Source organism: Cornus florida, unplaced genomic scaffold (genome assembly GCF_030987335.1).
Source record: "Cornus florida cultivar Cherokee Brave unplaced genomic scaffold, ASM3098733v1 CherokeeBrave_3.0.0_Hap2_Chr10, whole genome shotgun sequence".
In the NCBI taxonomy this organism is placed as follows: domain Eukaryota; kingdom Viridiplantae; phylum Streptophyta; class Magnoliopsida; order Cornales; family Cornaceae; genus Cornus; species Cornus florida.
In genome coordinates this window covers 31,745,136-31,751,092 of record NW_026775580.1, presented here as the reverse complement: position 1 = coordinate 31,751,092, position 5,957 = coordinate 31,745,136, and positions in this window count along the sequence as shown.

Genomic DNA, 5,957 nt, shown 5'->3' with positions numbered 1-5,957 from the left:
ATATTTGTTGAATTGATATGGTGTTTTGCTTTGTGAAATGCTACGGTTGAATTGTTTATTTGATTTGTGTGTATTTATACTTGTGTGAATTGTTTGTTAATTATTTGTAGTTATTAGATTTAATTTAATTATTTTATTTTAATTGGATTGGGTTTAAGAGGAGTGAGACTAATGAATGTAGTCTTGGGCTTGAAGGAAGCCTTATTGGGTTAATTATTAAAGGCCTATGGTTATAAAGATATTTAAATAATTATCTTTTCATAATTATATATATATATATATATATATATTTCTTTTCATAATAATTATATATATATGTATATAAATATAATAAATTAATAATTATTATGAAAAGAAATATATATATATATATATATTTATTTATTGATATATATATATATTTGTATATATTTTAATTTATTAAGGATTAACATGGAAGGAAATATACATAGATATATTATTTAAGTTAATTATTATTTATTATTATTTTATTTGGTATAGTAGGAATATGATTTGGATTTTAATGTGTATATATACACATAAGGCTTTAGAGTTAAAAGTTTACACGTTAGAAAAATAAGAGAGGAAGAGAGAGAAGAAAAAGAAGAGAAGGCTAACAAAGAGGAAATCAGATCGGAAAAATAGGATGCCAGAATTGGAAAAGACAATCAAAGCTAGAAGCGTCGGTTTTGATTCGAAACCTTCAGGCGAGTTTTCTCTATTTTTCCTCTTAGAACCCGTAAGTATTTCACCTTGAGTATCAAGGTTTTACATTAAACTTATTAATTTAAATCATGGTTGGAACGGATTTAATCAAAAGCATTAAGTTAATTGTATTTGATTAAATTGGAGTATTAAAATAATGATTTATTATTATTTTAATATTTTTTTTGAAATTGTTGGATTTTAATTATGTATATATAGCTTGTGTATATTTTAAATCATTTTATAGGCTTGATCTCGACCCAAGAGGGTTAATTGTAGTTTTTAGAATTTCTTGGATTTTTCTGAAATTTTATGAAATTTTTCTGGATTTATTTTTTTATATATTTTTAGAATTTGTTTTAGAAAATAAATTTATTTGTTTTTTTGGAATTTCTACAAACTGTTATATATTAGGGCTTATGCGACAACAAGGAAGTTCGATCCAGCACGGCGTGGTACATTAAATTATGGTGTGCCGCGGATTTAATCCATAGATGGGTGTTGATCAAAGGGATACTTATCCAGTGCGGAGAGGTATACTAGAGTTACTATACGTGTAGATCTCGACCGTTAATGGGAGATCAGATCAACAGATTGATTTAGTGTGGGTGAGCTCACCGTAGCGCATGAGCTCAGCCAATACCACCACACATAGAGGCTTGGATCCAGTGCATGGTAAGCGCGTGGGAAACTATTGTTGGCCTAATTCGACACTTGAAATTGAAACGGTCATAACTCAGTCATCTTAAATCGAAATTAGGTCATTCTTGAGCTGAAATTTAAAAAAAATTCGTCCTCTTTCCAGTGGTACCAATTTCATTCATAGATTCCCTTCCTACTAGGAGATATTTATGTTTTAGTGAGAGGGTGTTGAAAAATTATTTAAACCGATATGGAGTATTTATGAAAAACCATTTCTGATATATTTAGTAGCATTTAATTTGTATAAATATAATTAAATTAATATATTGGTGATGGAAGGTGGTATATATATATATATATCTATATATATATATATATATATACACACACACACACACACACACATATTTATTTATATATGTGTATATCTGGACGAGTTGTATGGATAGACGTCTATATATACGTGTATATATATATATATAATTATTGATATATATGTATATATGATTTTAAATAATCAAGAACTATTAAGGAAGGTGTTATACATATATATATATATATTAAATAATATATGTGTATATGTATATATTATTAATATTATTAGTCTTATTTGGGATATCTAGATAGATTGGTTATTAAATTAATTATATGCATATGATATGCATGGAATGCCTAGGTATAAGTTGTTTTGTTGATAAGTAAATTTGCCTATGTAAGAATTGTTTGGTTGATAAATTAAATTTTAAGGCTTGGTACATAGTTGAATTATAGGCATGAATGAGTTACCAAATGTGTAAATATATTGCCCAAGTATTTGTATGAATAAAATACATACATAAGAAGTATGGATGAGTTGCTAGTTTAAAAGTATAAAAATATATATACTTGTGGAGACATGGTTGAATTGCCAATGTATAAATAAATATACTTGTGGAGGCATGGTTGAATTGCCAATGTATAAATAAATATACTTAAAGGAGGTATGGTTGAATTGCCAATGTATAAATAAATATACTTAAAGGAGGTATGGTTGAATTGCTAATGAGCTGTAACGACCTGGTCTTTTTCCTCATTTTTGTTTTTTTGGCCATTTACTTTTCTTTTTTTTTTTTCGTCTTTTTCCTATTTTGTCTTTTTCTTATTTCGTATTTTTCCCGTTTATCGTTTTTCCTTGCATAACCTAACTTCTTGTGTTCGGATTTGATTCCGGTTTTGCATGCATCCATGATATTTGATTTTCATGATAGTGGTATTTTTTCTTTTGTAGAAAAGCATATAAGTTGCTTACTTTTTTCATAAAGGGTATGGATGCATACTTTATTTTAATTATTCTTTATTTTTGGGGTTTTTATGTAATTACATAAAGTAATTATTTTTCGTCTTAGGGACCTTTTTGTAATTTAATTTGTAAGATATTTTGAAAAATGACATTTTTGCAATTTTTGGAAAATGTGACAAGTGTCACATTCTCATGGTGCCACTTGTTGGGAATGGGGTGGAGTGACTTGGATGTATAATCTCTTAACATTTGGAGGGTGGTGATTCATCCACTTGTTGGCCTAGGATTGGAGCACTTGTTGGCTTAGATGGTTGACAAGTGTAGGCTTAGGATTAAGCCTAGAAAGGAGCCTTGGATTTGTGACAAGTGTAGGATCACAATTAAGTCTTGCATTGTATGTGTGTGAGAGGTAGTGTAAGAGCACATAGTGAGTGGAGGAATACTAGATCCTCCACTCACCATTTTCATCTTGATCTTTTTCATTTTACTTTCTCTCAAAACCCTAACCTAGCCACCATTGAAGGAAAAGCTTGGCTTAGAGCTTTGACCTCACTTTTAGCCTCCTTTCATTCACCCTAGACTTAAAACCTTGGAACACAAAAGTTTTCGCTCACTCTCCTCTTCATTAACCCTAGACTTGCTTTCTATTTTGAGCTTGGTAGCTTGGATTATAGAGATTCAATTCTCTATTGAGGTAGGGGTGGTAGTATGTTTATGTTTTAAGTGTTTTAAAATCCTTTGGGGTTAATATATATTGTATACATGCTTTTAGAATTGTAGTATTGCATACTATAGGAAATCCTTATGATTGACTTAGGATTTATTAATTAAGCATGTATATTGTGTATGCATCTTGAGTATGATTATTAATGTTGTATAGAATTCTTATTGATTTGAATTACTATACCATTGTGATGTTAATCTTACATTCTAGTAGATTACTATTGGTAATGGTAATTATTTTAGAAGCTTAGTGCTATAATGTTGTAATCTAGTATATAAAGCTTATTGTTGAGGCATGGTTTGAATTGATAAGTTGGTGATATCGTTTTACATAATATATCATGATGAATACTTGTCATTTATTATGCCATTCTAGACTTGGAAGCCCTAAGACATGGTTTGTGTGGTTTCAAAATACTTGTGCATGGAAGGTGATATATATGCCTTAATAATTATGTATGAGTTTTGAACTTGCTATATTTTGGATTATTTTGGGACATTGTTGTTACAAGTGATATGGCTAGAGTTTCGCTCCAGTACGGGAGGTATGAGTTCTCCCCATTTATAGTGGGCACTTAGGGTAGTTTTCCCAAAATAACCTATGGCTAGAGTTTGGCTCCAGTACGGGAGGTATGAGTTCTCCCCATTTATAGTGGGCACTTAGGGTAGTTTTACCAGCGGGTTAATGCCCGGAATAACCATTTTGATCTTGGTTTAGTCCGAGACGTGATGTCCAAGTATTCTACTAATTGATTTCGCATTAAATTCTAAGTTGACAACCAATGCTTAATTGTAACTTATGATTTTTGTTGTTGGCAAATTGATGTTGTTAAGTACATTGATATTGATATGTGTTGCCAAGGGATATTGAAGTTAGCTTAAGATGATCCCTTAGAACACCTTGAACATAGACGTTAAGTGGAATGCTCCCTTGTATTCGTCTATATTGATTTTGCAATGATGTTGAAACCTTAGGGTATACGTATATGCTTCCTCCTACGAGTAACTTGATTACTCACCCTAGTGGTTTGGGTTGTTTTTCAGGTAAGGAGACAATGTTTTTGGATGCTCATCATCCTTAGAGGCTTATGAGCAATTTGGAGCATTTTTGTATTTTAACATACAAGTGTTTAGCATGCTTTACTTTCGAAGTCATATTTTTTTTACCATGGATGTATGGTATTTTAGAAGCTAATGTAGCTTCTTTGATATGTAATGATACTTAAGTCTTTAATTTTGACATTATAAGCATGAAAGTAAAGAGGCCAAGGGCCAAGTATGTTTACTTTAGCACTTGTGTTCATTTAGTAACAACTTTTGCAATGAAAATGTACTTTTACCAATTTTGGAGGTTTAGTGTATGAAAATCTTGTAATGAACATGTATGAGGCTAGGAGCCATTGTTTTACATTCAAATATGCATATGAAGTTTGTTGACTTGTTCACATACTCAAATCTCATTCAAAATCACATTTAAACTTTCATTTTTGAACCATTACATGAGGGGATTTGAAGCATGGGTTGAACCTTTAGACACTTGGCACATAGCAGGTCTTACAGTAGGTTTTCGAGGTGTTTTGGTCGACCGACACTCCATTTCGGTCGACCAATGGCTTTTAGTAATCTCATTGCACAGTAAAATGCACATTCCAGTAGCCATTTTTACTATTCAGGACCATTTCAGTCGACCGATGGCCTATTTTGGTCGACCGATGGTTCATTTCGGTCTACCGAACCAACCTCACCTTAAAAATGGAATTTTAGCAAAGTTTCAGTCCAGTTCAGTCGATCGAAACTCTATTTCGGTCGACCAAAATAGCTTGTTTGCATGCAGCTTCTTTGTTGTGTTTCAGCACTGAAGTTCCAACTTCAAAAGGTTATAACTCCTTCATTCCTAACCCAAATAGGGTGATTCTTGAGCCTCAACTCAAGGATTTTGAGTCAGATTTCCAATGGCACCTATGTTATTCTCATATTCCAATCACAGTGGGAGTTATTCATGTTTTAGTGATGTAGTGTCAATTTTCGCTTAAATTGTAAAAAGGGTATTTGTGGGATTCTTGTCCAAAGTTCTTAGAACCTCTTGGAGTGTTGTGAAATGATTAAATTAGGTTATATTCACCTTGTTTGACTTATTTAGAGTCAATTTTTTCCTTTTAATTGTGAATTTACCATTTTGCCCTTCATTAATTGATTTTGCCCGTTTTAACTCTAGTTTCCTCTTTCGCTCTCTTTAAGTTCCGTGACATCATGTAATGTCACATTGGTGCCTTAGAGATGATTTATATCTCAAAGAAATACAGTTTTAACTTTTGCTTCCGCATTTTGAATCTGTTATCGGGTTAACTTTCGGGTCATCACTGACGCACATAGTTGAAAAACTTGGGCCGTCACAAGTGGTATCAGAGCTCCTAGGTTTGAATACCTTAGGAAGACGGGTTTTGGGTGCATATCATGCTTTTGTTGATTTACTTTGATATGTTCATATGCTCTTGATAACATGTTTTGGCTTTATCACATGTTTATGTGTTTTCTTGATTATACATTTGGTAGTATGACATGTCTTTATGCTTATATGCCTATGTGGTTAAGAGCATCTTGTTTGACA